At 37.3% G+C, this 18,968-nt stretch overlaps 1 protein-coding gene across 1 annotated transcript in view; it reads right to left on the reverse strand.

Annotated features, from left to right (window-relative positions):
• The window catches only part of LOC139138204 (uncharacterized), a 41,892-nt gene extending 35,425 nt beyond the window's left edge, over positions 1-6,467 (reverse strand). Inside the window, exon 1 of the mRNA XM_070706482.1 lies at positions 6,392-6,467. The gene's annotated coding sequence lies outside the window, so the exon portion shown is untranslated. The remainder of the gene's footprint in view (positions 1-6,391) is intronic.
• Positions 6,468-18,968: the final 12,501 nt, after the last annotated feature.

Here is an 18,968-nt window from a genome sequence, read left to right on the forward strand (position 1 = left end):
TTGCAGCTGAGTTGCTACTCTCGTGGTCAGTATTGTAAGTCTAACCATAGACGGTTGATCTCGTTTCTATTGTAAATGCCCTGACTGAGGTGATCGTGGATGTGTAAACACGCGTCAGCCAAATACGCAGGTAGCTCAGCAACTGTCAAAATATGACTTGTGACACAACCACAGCTACTGTTAGACTTTGTCGCAGTTTGTGCGTTATTTAACGAACTAATGTCACAGGCTCATGAATCTGTTACACGTATCGTTGAAAAATTGAAATATTTCAGTTTGGTAAGCTCAATTTTCAATTTTCAATACGCCGGAGTGGGCTGCACAGAAGGCTAAACACAATGCCAGCTAGTTTCGCAGAACAATTTGAAAATTGCTGTTTTGAGTTCACCTCAACAACGCAGCTTTAATTCAAAACCGATTATAAGTCAGCGAGAAGGATCTATAATCGTATAGTAAGTTTATTAACTTGGAGTAAATTTCTGCGGTTGTGTCGTCTGCTATGTTAAGGCATCTGGACCTTGTTTTCCCGCTGTATTTGTCACTTCCTTTTCCTGTAGGAGGGAACCGTGAGGGAACCAGGTGGTACTGATTCACGGCTGGAGCCATCATTTCTGATTGGTCCCATTGACAAACCACAGCACAAAACTGACAGCCAACGCAGCTCTATCGATTCAATTGTATCCAGTGACAGACGTATCCAAAATAGAGTCAATGTCAAATAAAAGCTTCTGTCATCGCAGTGTCAATGAATCAAATGAGCGATTGATAGAAATCGTAGACCAAAGTCAGATGTCTACTCTCAACCGTAACCACACCGATGATCAAACAACGGCTGCTGTAAAACCCCACAGAGGGCAATTATGCGATTTTTGAGATTCTTACTTCCTCCTTCCCCCTTTGTCTGAAGGACATATTTATACAAGCGTCATCATGTGGACCAGGAGATGCGCAGTGTACCGAAATGCCTGGTGCGTGTTACACAATAACACCATATCTGTTATCTGGTTACAGTGTCTAATTTTTGTTGTCTACTTTTCAAAATTTAACCGCATTGTTCTAGGTGTGACACTATTGCAGATAAGCAATGGGACCAAACCTTGCCTAACAGTTACTAATTTTAGGACATAGGGTTGTTTGTAGACTTGGTTCAAGTCTGTGATTTGTGAATGTTTGAGTGGAGTGAACGCAATGATTTGTATTCTGCTTTCATGTGAGACGCGCGCGTGAGTGGACGCGATGAGTAGGGTGAACGCGATAAGTGGAGTGAACGCTGTGCAGCGGAGTTTCACACGGAATCCGGCAGAAACTAACTCACTACTGCGCAGACTCAAACTCGACGCATTCAATAGCTGGGAAAACCTGGCGTGAGCTGCCAAATTCCGGATAGGTTTGTACGAAATAGGAGAGACACAAGAGAAACTATTATAAATGATTTTATTTTGTTTTAATTCACCGACTTGAACCAAGTCTAGGTTGTTTGCAGACTGTCCACATACATGGTCAGTGGTTGTGTCCGTAGCAAACGTGTTAAAATTGTACAGTAACGATCATCTGATCATCAGCTGTAATTTATTCATACTAAATCTCCTTTTGCCATTCAGGATTATAGAAAAGAGGGGCAGGAGGGGGTGGAGGATGGTATGCCTTTTTTGTCTCGAGTTTATTTCCCTTAGACTGTATAATTGGCTATTATAACATAAGAAATCGATTATTTTGTGGTACCTCTTCAGACAACATTTCGACTTGTTTTTGTGAACAGACAAGGTGTTGCCTGGCTGACTTGATGGAAATTAAACTTCGCAAGTGATAATGTTAGAGTCAGTCTCCGCACAAAGATTGAAGAGCGGTGTGGCAGCAGTGCGGCATAGATAATTCTAACCAAGCTGAGTCGTTGACAGCGCGCTCTCACCAGGCAAATTAAATATTTCAAACTGGACTTCTTTCAGTCCTACGCGCGCCCAACTGGCTCAATAAACGTGGCGAAATAGGAGCTATCCAGCTAGAGATCGCACTTTCCGTACACTAGTAAAAATAATAAATAATCTGCTAAAACTTTGACAATCACGTCTGCAAAGCTGGCAGCCGTTGGAGCATACATTTTGAATCATGGATTCACATCCGTGTAACCTAGAGCAAGGTCTATATTTTGCAAGTGATCAGTAAATAGAGGATCGATATTGAAACTGGTGTATTTTTCATTTATCTAATTTTTTTGGTTCGAAGTATTATATATAAAAAAGACAGAAAATGTATATCATGGAAAACGCGTATTACCCAAAATGTTGGTGAAAACCGTCGCCTGTGGTAGAGATTAGTGTGGCTACCTGAGACTCCCTAGCTAGGTTATAATTATCCACGCCGAGCTATAATCTCTGTATGGCGATTGTGTTAGAGTATAATATTCATTTGTTTGCTTGTTAGAGTTTAAGAAATCGTGATCATGATATTTTAAAGGAGCCATTTGACTAGAGAAAAGCAGACTAACATATATTTTCTTGAGACTGCTAACATTTGGAAATGAAATTGACCACTCGACAATCGTGTGAAAAAAATTAATTTCCACCCCTGACTGTGATCGTCATGCACAAGGGTTGTTATTCCGATAATTATAGAGACATCATTTTTCCAAGGATTGATGCGAATATTAATATTAAAGACTTCAGAAGATCTAAGTATCCTGAAACGCGTTATATTAGTTAACCGATGATAACAAAAATGGGGAAAAATAATTATATTTAGGCATAAAGTCATAAGAAATGTGAAATCAGAAGAGAATCTATCTTTGACCTCTCACAAGACTGACCTTTTCAATTGGTGGCACAAAAGTATTTCTTCCGCGTCTCGGCTATTCATCACAGAGTTTTAAGCCATTTACGAGAAAATTAACAAAGGTCGCTCTTGGGACCCCTACGACCGATGTAAACACTGTAGCCAAGGTACGTTAGCGATTGGTGAAAGTTAAAACATGTTTGTCATAATGTACACTATAAAATTTAAATGTTGCAGCTATGTTGAAATGATGCATCTATATATAGTGCATGAAATACATTGCTTGTAAACAAGCGCAGTTCCGACGACCGCTTCCCTTTAGTAATTTTGCGACATCACTGGGAATCTAGCCAACAATTGTGCATTTTCAGGCAAACGTTAACTTGTATCATTGTAATTAAAACTTTACATCATAGGTCAGACATCTTATATCCCGGTTAACGCAAATTGAGCGGTGTACTCCTGCTATCGGGCATCGATATCATATTTGTTCTCTCGCAGTTCCTGAAATAGGAGATATCGTTCCTCCATACTCAAAATCATTAGTCGATTTGCGCCGGCCAAAGGTATCATTAAAAATTCATTAAAAGAAAATTCACTGTAACTTTTGTGATTCTATTTTCACTAACCATATGTTTCTACATGATTTGGGGAGTAAAACAAGAACTTGAAATTGACATAAAAACAAAAATAGTGAAAGAAATCATCAACAGGTACAGCTACTTGTCTTTATAAGTTCACAATATTTCATTCTGACAGTCCTTACACCGGCAGAAATAGACGCTCGTGTACCACAGCATAGTATGCTGTGAATTTCTCTTTTTAATGATGCTACTTCAGAGAGGGTTGCTACCGTTCGAATTCTGAAGCACTGCATAACAACTTCTTTACGGAAACAACATGTAGGTTATGTCTGTCCTTGGCATCTTTCGTCTACATGACGTGTTTGCCTTATGGCCTTGTTTTCGAGCAGTCAGCTCTTTTACTGTATTGATGTGACGTCATGGTTACTCATCACGGTGTTGCCGTGTGATTTATTGTCAAGTTTTGTACTATCCAGTGCCTGCGTTGCATTACATTGCATTGAAATCAATTGATTACATTCTTTGAATTGCGTTGCATTACATTTTTGCATTGCATTGCGTTCGTTGCTTTGCATATTGCATTGCTTTGCGGTGCATTGCATTCATTACGTTGCATTGCATTACATTGCATTGCATTACATTACATTGCATTGCATTGCATTACATTACATTACATTACATTACATTACATTACATTACATTACATTACATTACATTACATTACATTACATTACATTACATGGCATGACATGACATGACATGACATGACATGACATGACATGACATGACATGACATGACATGACATGACATGACATGACATGACATGACATGACATGACATGACATTACATTACATTACATTACAGTACATTACATTACATTACATTAAACGGCATGGCATTACATTACATTGCATTACAATCATACATTCATTGCATTACAATCATTGTAGTGTTCTACATTACATTCATTGCATCGCGTTCGTACAACACATCACATTGCATTGCATTACATTACATTACATTACATTACATTACATTACATTACATTACATTACATTACATTCATTGTATTGTGCTACATTACATTCATTGCATTGCGTTCGTTGCATTGTATAATTACATTTATTGCATTATGTTGCATTGCATTGTATTGAATTGCATTGCATTAAAGTGCAGTGAATCGTCTTGTTCTACTTCAATCAGACATTTTCTTTTGCGTTAGAACATTTATCTGTCCTGTATTCCCAAAATACCGCTGGGAAATCATGTTTCGTGACTGAATAAACAAATAGTTAACTAAATCAATCCAATCATTCATCACACAGAGTAAAAATCAACATCCCTGATCGAGTTCACTAACTTCGCAAAGCAATTACGGAACTTAAATATTGTTTGCCTTCTTTTCTCATAACTGTCATAAAAGTGCAAAAATAAGTTCGTTTTATATTATTGCATTAAACTTAATGCAATAATTTTTGCAATAATAACGAAGTACGCACGATGACAGATCACTCGATGTTATATGGTACCTATCATCTACTACATTCAACGACAGAAGTGGTAGGCAAACGTTAAACATAAACAGCCGTTTTGCTTCCCTTTTTCGTCCAAATCAAAATCGAAGCGTCACACTGGCTGTAATCTTGACGTTTTTTCCTGTATTTTGTCATGTGTTTAAATTTTGTGATTTCTCTTTCTACTTCTTATCATATCGAATTTTGTCAAAATAGAACCTGTTTTTAACGTTTAATGTCAAGTGATATTAATGAAAATGTGTCAAAGATACTGGACTGGTGAATAATAATAGACTAAGTACACATAAAGCATTGTGTCTGTTAAGCTAATGCTTCGCCTTCTTGACACGAATAGCAAATTGAACTACATGTAGATTAAAAACCATTAAAATATCATGATAGAAAATAACACCCCTCGTTGCGTTAATTTTTTAACTTGTTTCGTCCCAGCGTTTGCATGGCCTATATAGTGTTGTGTCCTTGTCAAGGCACTTTACTGTTTTTACTTGTGCCATCGCTGTCCCACTTTGGGTAACAGCATAGATGGTAGTTCTTAGTTGAGGTGGGAACAAGGATCCCTGTGATTACTAGTAAAAGTGGTTAGCAAGGAAAATATTTCGAGGAGCAGGTGCAACAGGAACTACTCCTACAATTCAATTTTCCTGCTTTCCGGAAAACTTTGGAGAGTTTCAGTCGTAAATTTTGATCGATTTTAATTTTGTTGTACCCAAATAGGATATGGTTACTTCTTCTTTTCCCGAACTTTGTTAAAATACAAACAATTACCGTAACGCTCATATGTCGACCTGTGAGAAATTATGTCTTGCTCGACTAAAAGTTGGCTGCCAACAATAATATATTCAACACATACGGGCCTTTTAAAATGACTTCGTATGATAGATCTATATTGTTCTAACAAAACAAGACAAAATCAGTAAAATAGATCGAAGTTACAGATAAGCTTATTACAGTTTTACTGGTACGGGGAAAAATTCGATAACATTCACGGTACTTCATAGTGAGAGGACAGCGGGCGGCACAGGTGAACGAGAACTGACCGGGCAAATGGTGTGACACGTTTAATCCTTTGCGGAAATTTGAGTACTATGGGTTTGTCATACTTTGGTGATCAGCTGTATTGACAGTTGTTTTCAAAGTGTGGTGTTATTAAATAGGGAGGTCGCTTCTGTGCGATTAAAAAAATGAATCATGAATATGCGATTTGGCGCGAACCGGAAAGGGAGGCCTCGTCAGCACCGAGTGTGGTAAACTGCCATGACCAATGTGGTATCATTTGAAGTGTAAAGTCTTCAATATATCCGTGGAATGGCAGGTACGAAAAATTCAAATGCTGCCATCTTAACTTCAAGTAAGTTCAAGAAACACACGTCGTGTATCTTTGTAGGAAATGGTTTCAATTAATCATGTCTTTTGTGGATGGTTTGTCGGTTGCGCCTGAAGGGTCTTTTTCGTCGGAACGTCAAGTATATAACTACAATGTATATCAAAAGTATATACTCACTTTCGCTCATTTCCCCTACAACGTTCATTCCAACAATAGTCACAATAGATCGAATGCACATTACACTGTTTCCCCATAAATATGAACTCTTTGCGTTATCTATGCAAATGTTGAAATCTCGTACTTATGCCACCAATTACTACATGCGGGCGCACTTTTAAGATGGACTAGAAGATAAGCTGACACACCAGTCAAGTGGTAAAACACATTTATTGGTTTAATTAGGCTAGAAAGTATCATCAATATTTTGAATTTGTGTCTCTACATTTCATAATGTTTTACAGGACGTGAATCCATATTCTCTGGCATGTAAGGCGGCGATCGTTGACACACAGGACGGATGCCCATCTATATGCGCGATACAATTATTATGAGGTTATTACGAAAATACCGCAAAGGATGCACGAGGGCATTGGCGCAGCGTATCGCCCAATGCGAAGCGGAGGGCGATGCGCGGCGCCAATGTCCGAGTGCATCCTTTGCGGTAGTTTCGTAATAACCTTATTATTATACATCTTACATTCCTGACTGGGGCATCAAATTGTCAGAGTAGTGACTGTTTTCGTGCAATGTCAACAATTTGTCTTCCGATTTTATTGCGCTCGTGGAGTGGGTCTCTTGAAACCGTTCTACAGTGAACGCGCAGATACAGCCGCAATGAATGGGGCGCCTTGAAACCGTATGTGTTACGGAACGGGCGCGCGTTCCGTACGGCTTTTTAAGCGAACGCAAAATTCTATTGTTCTCGATGGTAGATGTATAATAAAATATTTTATTTCTTTTATCAACTACAGTTTTGTGTAATGACCAAATATTCTTTGTTTAATAGACTATTAGGGTAATAAAGCTTTAATGTGCATGCATAGTCAGTATCCATTTTGTTTGCGTTTAGACTTTGGCTGGGCCATTGCAGGCTCTTTGAAGAAGTGGAATTTGTATAGTTGCAGTTGATACAAGCATGGATGTACAAAAATAGATACAAGGAACAATAATGCAAACTGTCATATTTCCTTTAAACTTAAGCATATAGCACGTTTTTGATGGATGTATGTCTTCAGGTAAAGTATTGACAACTTCGTGTGAAATTATTGAAAATAACGTTCTGAACTTTATTATAATTTAAATTTCCCTTCAGCTATCGGCTGTTCGATCTCATAACATTGTACATGTTTCTGTCCTTTTTTGACCTGTGAATTAAAATGTTAAGAATCTGTTTTCACTTTTAAAATGTGACATTTATGTAAATGCACATGTAGATTTGCAAATATGACCCTCCCCAGGACAGGTTTTTAGAATATGACCCTCCCCGTTCCTCAGACCCTGTCTGTCTGTCTGTCTATCTGTCTGTCTGTCTGTCTGTCTGTCTGTCTGTCTGTCTATCTCTCTCTGTCTCTCTCTCTGTCTCTCTCTCTCTCTCTCTCTCTCTCTCTCTCTCTCTCTCTCTCTCTCTCTCTCTCTCTCTCTCTCTCTCTCTCTCTCTCTCTCTCTCTCTCTCTCTCTCTCTCTCTCTCTCTCTCTCTCTCTCTCTCTCTCTCTCCAAAGTCCAATGATATCCTTATCGAGTCTGATGGATTTTCTATAGTAAACTATTACCATGTTATGCATTTGTCACATCTTACTCTATAGTCTCCGCCATGCCATATTTTTCTCTCTTGACAGGGAAGGACAGGAAACATTTGATGATGTAATCTAAACATGTTTTCTTCCCCTTTTAGAGATATTAAGAACATCTCACCTAGTACCAGATGAAAAAATAAGATAATGTTGTTATGTCTGACTCTACAGATAATTATGAGATAATCTTTCTGGAATGAGACCAGAGTTCACATAGTGTGCTTCTGTGAAAATGACATACTATATTTTAAATGCCCGATTTCCCATTGGATTAATAATAAACAGTCAAGGGTTAAAGTTTGAGTTAAAGAAACATAAGAAAAACTGTCGGTAGATTGTGTCAAGTAAAACGTTGGAGGTCAAATGGGTATTTGTTGACTGTTGTCTACAGATTTTCTAAGAGAGTAAGACTGTTTTATTTCAGAAGACCCAAAATGTTAACTGGTGTTAGTATATGTATTTCGACGCGAAAAGATAAGTTTATTGCGTTCTAAGGCCACCGGCCCATATGTAAGGGTCTTACAAAAGTTAGAAAATACAGAAAGATTGCTGAACCATGCGGAAATCTGTACATTTCCTAGAAAAAACAAATATAACTATACATCTAAGCAAGGCAAAAAGCGAGCTAAATGTTAAAGAAGAAATGGAAAGAAAACATTATGGGTTGATTCTGGAATTTCTTAATTAAATTGCTTTATAAATTAACTTACAAAGGTTTACTGTCACAGCTGAACCTGATGTATTCATTAATCTTTGAAATTCACACATAATTTGGTTCAATAAATGTATAACGCAGTAAATAGTTAGTCATGAGATTGTTGTAAATCGTACAAAATAAAAGGAAATGGTATTCATCTTCAACATCTCCAATATTACATAATTTACATAATCTTAGATTCGAAGCAATACCCTGATATCGTCCTTCCTGTATTGCAAGAGGAAGGGTGGAACATCGGAAACGTGCCAGCGCATAGACGAATTTGCTGTTGCAGTTAGGTTTAAACACCTCTCCCGTTCTAATAGACTTTTAAAAGTAGTGTAGAAACGTAATTTTGGTTTACTCCTTACATTCAATGACCATGTTTGCTTGCATGCATCTGTTACCATGGAGATAAATGATGACAAAAACATTCTCTTATCTCCTACTTCTTGTGATATCCAGACGTACCCGTACCCATATGAAAGTAAAATGTGTTTGATTGTTGTAGCCCAATTGTGTCTCGCTAAGTTGTCTAAGTGACATAACATGAGATAAGCACGACGAGGAAGTCAGTCAGTTGGCATCTGCCAGGAGTTTAAGCCAGTGAGTAATGCAACGTCGAAGTGTAGATACAAAAACAGGGAGACGACATTCTCCTACGGCTGCTACATTTCCAGCGTTACTGGACACTGCAAGCAGTTGACGACAACAGTTTTCTTTGTACTTTTTCAATGATGTCATAGTACTGAAAACCCCCTATCTCTGCACTGTAACATAAAATAGGCATGATCATGGAATCGAAGATTTTAAAATGGCGTATATATGAAATATTACCTACTCTTTTCCTTACACTCAATAAGACATTTGCAGCTTTGCTTGCTTGACCTGCTAGAGTTGAAACAGCTTTTGACAAACTATTCCGGCACGATACACTAATCCTAAGTATCTACAATAGGAAACTACTCCAATCTCAGAGTTACCATAGAACCATATTTCTTTGCGAGCTCGATAGGCGCCCTTTCGAAAAAATTACAATTTTTGTTTTCTGAAAATTAACCATCATTTGCCACTTTATACAAAACTGATAAAGAATGTTATAAGTTTCTGTAAGTTTCCTATTGAATCTGTGAAAATTGCAATATTATCTGCATACAAAAGTATCAAAAGGTCATACACGTCTTGTGTGAGCTGAATACCCATGTTGCTAGAGTTTGAAACCACTTCAGTTCTTCTAAGAACAGTTAAAAGTGTTAAGATACACCCTTGTCTAACATTAGTTGGACAGTTTAATATCTGGGGTGACATTTTCCACTTTGAGGTATGCCTTGACATTAGAATACATTGACTGAAGAATGCGGAACTTTTATTATCAACACCTAGTGATTAAAGCTTAAACAGAAGTAAAGTATGGTTAACTCTATCGAAGGCTTTAGAAATGTCGACAAATAAACAGTAGAATTTGTCGCTCCTGGTGCCGAGATATTTTTGAACCATGGCGTCAAGAACGAAAACATTGTCAATGCTACTATGGCCTTTGCAAAATTCGGCCTGGCACTCTGACATATCATTACATGCTTCATACCATTCTAAAGCCGACGGATGTAAAAGTGAAGTGGAAATTTGCCTAGTGAATTCAAGAGAGAAATACTTCTATAATTGTTGACATCGCTCATACAACCCTTTTTTAAAAGAGGTATAATGATAGCCTTAGACCATTGGAAAGGATAAATTCCAGAATCAAGGATGAAATTAAAACAATTCTAAAATGAAACAATTCTGCCAAGACTGATAGTATCACATCAGCCGAAAATTTATAAAATGCTTCTTTTCTCTAAATTTGTTAAAATACAAACAACTACCGTAAATTTGTAAAATTTCATCTTCTGTAATTCTAGAATTTAGCAGTGTGTTATCATCCGGCTCTGGATTGATACATAGACCCTCGAGAAATTGATAGGAGTGTCTATAATATTGCTAAGGTACTCATTTCCTCTTCCTCTGAATTTAAAAACTCATTCTCATTACTAACATTGTATGACTCATTGAGCAAGGTAAAAAAACTGATACCAGGTTTGAATGTCGATTTCGTTTGAAGTATTGCCAACATGCCTATAGACTATTTTTTCAAATTGCCCAAAATTCTTTACAACTGTTAGAGGATGCTTCATTCAGTTGATGTCTAATATTTGTACGGTATTCCTTCTTGCTGTATTTACAGCTTTGTTTAAACTTTATCTTTGTACTTAGGTAATCCCGTAACAAATCGTTTGGTCCTAATCTCCGAAAGAGCTTGAGTTACTCATACATGTATCGATGCCGCACATTCTTAGTTAGCAGTGGCTGAATGATACTTCTCTGACGGCAATTATGCATACTAGATACTACTGTGGCTGTTAGTTTACAGGTGAGAGGGAATTGATCTGATTCAGTTCTGGGTATAACATTGAAATAACTGACATACATGAACACTCCTGATGACATCAGTCTATAACGCTACACCCATTTGCTGTCATGACCTTCTTGTGTTCACCCAACCTGCCACTGACAATATGTACATCGAAGCATTTACATGTATGTAACAAAGCTTTTCCTGCTTCGTTCATCACTTCATCTTTGGAATTCGGACCATCTGAAAGTTATCCAGTTTATCAGTTGCTTCCATAGGAAGATAATCGATAGAATCATCCACAATAAAATCGTCATGTGTACCAGTTTTAGCATTGAAATCACCCCTAAGCATAAAGCAAGCATCGGGATAGAAATATCGATAACCAACACAAAAACTTTCAAGACGATCTAATATATTTAATTTTGTCATCCGGTTTAACATAGCAATAGACGAAAATGACGTCTTTGCGGAAGGGAAATAGGCTTTCATCGAAACGAAGGAAAATACTGTGATCTATGTTACAGGGCAGTTCCTGCACTTTGCTTGCACTGTTTTTGTGAATATAGACTGCTACTACTCCATTGGGACGACCTTTATGACTGCGTTTAAGAGCATGTGAACTGTACACTTTATGGATTTCAGGGAAGTCAATTGAATCGAGTTCTGCGCAAAATGTCTCGGTCAAACAATAACATCATAAGCATAACACAGCGACAAAAACTCTGAGATAGCAATCTTCATTTTAAGTATGTGAACACGTGAGCTAAAAATAAATACTTGTCCGCATTTTCCGCAAGGACGATGAAAAAACCTGCTAGTGTTACTTACAATGCATGCTAAAAGTCAAACTTCTTAATATGAATGTATGGATTAGACTGCAAACTGCAACAACGACCACGCATGCAACAACCAAATAGGCCTATATCCGAATTTCAAGCTGCGGCGATGTCGCGTGTGCAGCTATATTTAATAACAAACCTGGAATCGCGATCAGCGCTATTGAGACTAAAAAGGAGTTGATACACAGAATTCAGAATTCAGAATAAATAGTCAAAAGTTACAGCTAATGGAGCATTTAACTCAACAGGAACTGTGCTCAGGACTTGTCTTACTTGACACTTGGGACACTTAAAAAGGAGGATTTGCACTCAAGGCTGTTATGATTTGTTCAGCTACCCACTCTTCTTACTATAACACTCATTGTAATTGTATGAAAGAGATAGTAGTTTCAACTTTCACCAAGATGTTTAAAATTTGTTTCCGAGTGACAACTACATACTTTGTTATATTCAGTTACTTTTTTGCAGTTTACTATTTGAATTTTTCAGACTTTGAAAGAACACTTTTTGTTCCACCTCAACATTTTGAAATTCATAATGTATAGGTTGTCAAAACAACTTTTACTATTCGTTTGTTCTTGCATTGTTTATCTCGTTACCTCGTCTTGGCCTGCTTTTACTCGTGGGCTCGTCTTGGCTACTGAGAGGTACTGAGAATTTTCAAAGTATTGACTACATGGTATTTTCAGAGTTCGTTGGTACAACATAGACTATACTTCTCGGTAGACAAGCTTGACATGTGACATTGTTCAAGATACACTTCCCTCCTGCCTTGCCGATTGTATTTTTCTCTCTTGTCCTTTGTATTCCCTTTCTCGTATTATTTTAGAATGGGATTTTAAATGTTATATTTAAGGCTTAGCTTTTATAATACGGTAGATATGAATTGATGAAATAATACATCCAATCGTAAACATCAACAAATCTTGATCTTAAATTTACAATTAATAGTCAAATTCACTTTGACACGTTGCAAACCCATCACGGGAAATTCTCATGTTCCTTCATTAAGTGTTGACTACCTTCATCATTCTCAGTGTAATTCAAATATATTCTTGTTTTCGTCCAAACTTCGTAAACATCCTCGTAATACTTAATTAGCGTCTTTTTGCATTTGTCGCAAATATGCTTTGTATTCATAATTGAGATCTTGTTATTTTAATTAATAATTTTGCTGGTGCCTATGACCACCTAGTGCATAAACCTACGTCAGAGACAAACTATCTTCGTAACACAACCAGTTGATTACTGTCACGCTGTACATTTGGTATGATGTTTATTGCCATGGTTTATTATGGAATTTTTGTTCAGACTCACAGTTACCTAACTATAACGATATCTGTTGTAATTTAACAAGTACAACTTTTGTTTCCAAGCATTGCTTTCAACGTGCTTAATCATGAAGAGCACAAGAAACACTGCATTGTAAATGTAATAGTTGAGTTTTATACTTGTGAGCAATAAACCGATTGGAAAGTTAAAGTTTATGGGATTGATCTAGGTTGTATTTTTTCTGTGTGTGTTTTTTTTTTTTGCTGCTGACTGGTAGGTTTTTTAAAATCAAAGGACGGCAAACAAATAGCTTTCTTTAAATGACCTAGGGCTATAGGACATGCGTTGGTGACACATTTCCAAATGTCGAGTATGTCTATACACTCCACTTTCAGGTACATACTATTTTTGATCCTAAGGTATGAACGCAAAGTTCGAAAGCATGATGAGGGCGCACACCGGTGTCTGCAGAAACTGTATACGTGCTGTCAAAAGGATCAGGTTATCAACCCCAAAGCAATGAGGCAAAACCATAGGAAAATCACCCTTTTTCCATCAAACCTCCTAAAAAGTCCATATTTGATGGCCATATTTACTCTCCACTAGTCTTCATCGAACCGAAGAGGTCGTGTCCGGTCAGAGCTTGTCGGTATTTACAGAAAAGGACGTTGCCAGAGACATGTACAAATATGCGAGTTTTGTAGGTTGTGACCTGCACTTCCCCATATTCATGACATGTAATGAATAAGATGTGTTTACTCTGTTGTACTCCCTCAGGCGTTAAATATGTGCAACGTTCTGTAAATTATTACTCATTGATTATCTATCATCCTCAGGAATTCTTTCAACAAACGTTGCCATTGTTAGCATTCAACACAGCGGCCTTGCTGTTCCACGAAATGACGCAAGCAACTAATTGCAATATTTGCATGCTTGCATCACGTCTGACGACCTATTTCGACATCACACCGTCCGTTGAACTGGATTCTACCTGCAGCGCATGCACTTGTTGTCCATCTGGCGAGCACGTGAAGTTATCAAGTTTGAGTGGGAGAATTCATACCTACAACTCAGGAATTGATGGGACGGAATGGGTTGATTGCCACGTTTGTTTCATTCACATTATGCTTTCTGTTCTCCACCCCTCCAGATTTTCTTATTAATATTTTCTCATTTCTTATCTACGCTTCCTTGAATTTTATCCTTTGTCACTGTTTATCTCTGACATACGATATCGACAATTAAATGTAAAAAAATATAATGTAAGGGGAGGAATCTTCGATCTCTACGACTTCACTAAAACTGTAAGCTGTTGATGTTAATGCTACAGGAAAGTTCATTTTCATAGCGGTCACCGCCAGTGATGGTAATTAGGGACTGGTCAGTTTCTTCGGCTTGGGGAGGGGGCGTGGATTATTTTTGCCGTCGTCAAAGAGTGGCTGATCCCATTCCAACTTTCGAAAACAGGGTAACCCGCCCTATTCCAACTTTCGAAAACAAGGTGACCCTCCTGCGCGCGCGACAAAGTAAACAAAAGTAAAACAAAGGTGGTATATAAAATCAAGAATTCAGTATATATATGTATATATATATATATATATATATATATATATTATATATATATATATATATATATATATATATATATATATATATATATATATAATTTGGGGTATATTTTAAACATTCAGTCACACTGGGTTTTTTTGGTGTCATATCAGTTGTAAGATAAGAACTTAAAAGTGTCAATTCTAAAGTTTGAATACAGTATTTTGAATGAGCTGTGAATGTATTCCACACTTTTAATGCATAACCAGATGTCCAAAACTTATGAGAAAAATTTAATGTGAAATATTAATTAGTGCATGTTGCTTTCTACTACTGAATTCTCATAGAGAAAACAGAAAAGTATCAGCAACTTGTTAAAATATAAAACATCCAGATATCTCTGATATATATGTCTGATATATGAAAGTCATGCAGCTGAAGGGCAATGCTTAAAATATATAAATTTGATATTTTAAAGTAACGCGGCCGAAGGGCGCACCGAAAAAAATTTAAACATGCAGATATCTCTGATATTAGTTCGTGATCTATGCAAAAGCATACAAGTGACACCGTTGCCCAAGTTCAGTTTACGGCGATATATATATATATATGTACATTTTTTATGGCACTGTATATATCTTCGCATTGCTCGTGCAACACTTCTAATAGAAAATTTTCTTCCAAAAGTTGCCAGCCTGTACAACAGGATGTTGTCTCAAGGAGGACAACAACATAAAATCTTCAGACAGCTTCATAAAGCTATTTTCAGACATCCTAAACGTTTTGAAAAATTCAATGCAACACCGAAAGACATCATATATAACATCAGACTCAGAATAACTTAAGGTGTGGTGGTACCTGATCAGTACTGTTTGGGGAGCCAAGGCAGTTGACTGTATTGTTTTCAAATCCCCGAAACAGTCGCCTTGGTAAATAACTGATGAACACCTGGGAGATTTTGATGATGTTATTTCTTTGCTGTATATTAATTGTTATAAACTAATCCTGGTGATGTCATATCTTCATCATTCATTTGACACAATAATACAGAACCTATAATGATCTATTGCTTGCACTTGCATGACGTTACTTTACATCATTGCTGTATTTATTTCCATCTGAGTGAATTTAAACTGTTGAGCTACTTTGAATATATATATATATAATATATATATATATATATATATATATATATATATATATATTTTATATATATGTCTGACATATTAAAGTTACGCGCGCACCCAAAGGGCGCGCCGAAAAATGCAACTGGATGATGAAATTTGTGGTTGGTACGATGCATTTTATACAAGTTGAGCCCTTGTCGAAATTCGAAAACACACTAACCCATCCCCCCATTGGGCATTTCAAAAACATGGTGACCCCCCTCCAGATTACCAAACTCAAAAACAGGGTGACCCCCCATGAATCGACCCCCCCGGCCGAAGAAACTGACCAGTCCCTTAGCTGCCGGTGACACTATCTTCGTGTGCTGTATAGTATTTTTTAATTTCCTGTTGTGAAAGAGGTGACCTGGCATTGTGACATTGTGACTACTTTTCGATGAATTCACACATTAATCTGTCTTCTAAGAATAGCGCCAGGTCACGTACCCGCTACTAGTTGCACTTCCTTGAATGCCGGTATCCACAGCTTAATTCCTTCGCAATTTATACGTCATTCCTGCGAAACCTAAGTATGGTGCTGTAAAGCTTTGTTTTACATTAATTTTGTTTCCACAACAGGATTGGAACTAATTTGGGATAATTGGATAGAGTAGGAATGCTGGTTTAATCTGTAACTGTAATTGTAAGATCATCTGCTCATCTTCGTAACTTTCAGCTATAAGGCACCTTACACTTTTAATAATTTTGAACAAAAAAATATCCAATTCCTCCACATTAGTACCAATCGTGTTCCACATAAATTTTGATTTACGAGGGCAAGGTTCAAGTTGCTAGGTTGTACCGACCTCGAACACATGTTTGCGAACTAAGTGCTGCATAGAACATGCCCTAACTATTATTCCAAAGTGAACGGTCAGCTAAGTGAGCCAGATAACCATCTCTCCTCAAATCTTGCTGACATATACCTTTATCAGCGAAAGTATTGTATTAACATGCATGGCTACTGTAACAATGCATATACATACAGTATATGCATATACATGGCATGCCGCATCATCGGCGATAAGGATTCAGTGACTGCGACTTCATCGCCGAGCCGCGTCGTGCTTGCAAGTATGGCTTTCCATAATACCGTGTGTGTATGTTTGTGTGTGTGAATGTATGTGTTGGTGAGTGAGTATGAGTGTGTGTGTGTGTGCGTGTATTTATGTATATATATATATATATATATATATATATATATATATATATATATAATATATATATATATATATATATAAATATATATATATAATAACACAAATTACTTCAAGTAATTTCGCCATGGCTTATTTTAAAATTAACAACCTATTTGTTAATTTCCTGTGTCACACTAAATATATATATATATATATATATATATATATATATATATATATTATATATATATATATTTATATTTATATTTATATTTATATTTATAATCTCAGACCAAAGATTTTAAATTTAATAATAGGCCTAAAAGTTAATAATCAAGATGATAAAACCACTGAAAATTCAGATAAATTAGCTCCATTTCGATTTTCTTTTTTGAAGGTACAAATTGGTTTATTGGTTGGCCGAAATATGCCACGGATTCTGAAAGTTACCGATGGCGTCCACCTCACGCATGCACAGAATGAGGCATGCTTTCATACAAATTGGTAAAGACGGCGTACAATCGTATATCATGCGGACATTCAAGGTGCCGCTACCTGGTAAAATTCGTCAATCTTACAAAGCCATCACAAAACATGTTTCGAAGGCTGATAAACTGATTTTACTGTTTTTGACCTCGACCTTAAAATTTGGAGGGGAAAGTAGAGGTGTTCGTAACGGGCATATATGGAAATCACGCCCTCCCACTGAATTATGAGGCCCACTGACCTCCAGTGTCTATCTACCCTTTCGCGCTTCCCGCAACAGTTCAAGCTCCCCACTAGGCACCCTCTCCCCATAACTGAAATTGCCCATTGCCCACTAGATGCACGTACTAGTATCGCCCAACAATGTACATTACACTTACGCAGCTATTTATCTATCACCAAGACGTGCGTAAATAGCAACCAATAGATCAACAAAAGAGTGCAATCAAAAACTTATCATTACAACCATTGGACATTTCTTCCCTCGAAGTTAGGCGTTAGACCTTGAATTAAAGATTAGATGCACAAAGCACATAATTTTCGTAACATTCTATATGGCTAATTATAGCTGAATCTGGTCTCATCAGACCAGTTTTAACTTCCGGGTTCATCGTCCTTACAGTGGGAATGTATAGTTTTGTACATGAGTGTACAGTCGGGCGCTCGGAATGTTGAGTGCACGTATAATGGCAATTTATCACATTATACTCCGACACCTTGTGCAGGGGCATATCGTTGCGAGCTTTTGGGTTTAGAGACCTGAAGCAATGATCGCAGCAAAAGGTTTGGAAGAGGATAATGAATAAACTTATAAAGCCAAAGCTGCACAAGCGGCACTTATGAAATCATTATCATGTGACAGGATGAGGTGTGCCTTGAATGTGATAAGCTTAACTTACCATGGACTCAGCGAGGCTTTTTATAAATTCAACCTTTTTACAATCGAATAATCGACTCGAGCTCGCCCATGCAAAGTTCGGACAGTAGCACACTAGTATGTATAAACCTTGTTCTCACATTCGATGATAAGACCCGAGTAACGGACAACAGTAGCTATCGTAAGAGGTTGACCTCGAGACTCAAGCATTTAAAAAAACCACGGTAAATTAATGCTTTACTGTAGGTTTTGGGTTTTAAATCGTAGTATGGTTACCTAAAACAGTAATACATGGTTTAAAACGAGAACCATTCAACATTCTACGTACACTCAAGACTTTATTTGTAGCACACAGAAATAAATCCTTGCTCTCGTTTTATTGCATCTCGAAGCTGCCTCGCTCGTCCTCGTGTTGAGGGCGTGCAACAGAAAGACTGCGCGGTCTGCGTAACACTACTTTGAAACTTGTATAAGACTGTACCATACACAGAAGACAAGTACTGTTTATGGTCATACACCTCAACTCTTCCGATGTATGAAATAATGA

The sequence above is a fragment of the Ptychodera flava genome, chromosome 8 (assembly GCF_041260155.1).
Source record: "Ptychodera flava strain L36383 chromosome 8, AS_Pfla_20210202, whole genome shotgun sequence".
Classification (NCBI taxonomy): Eukaryota; Metazoa; Hemichordata; class Enteropneusta; family Ptychoderidae; genus Ptychodera; species Ptychodera flava.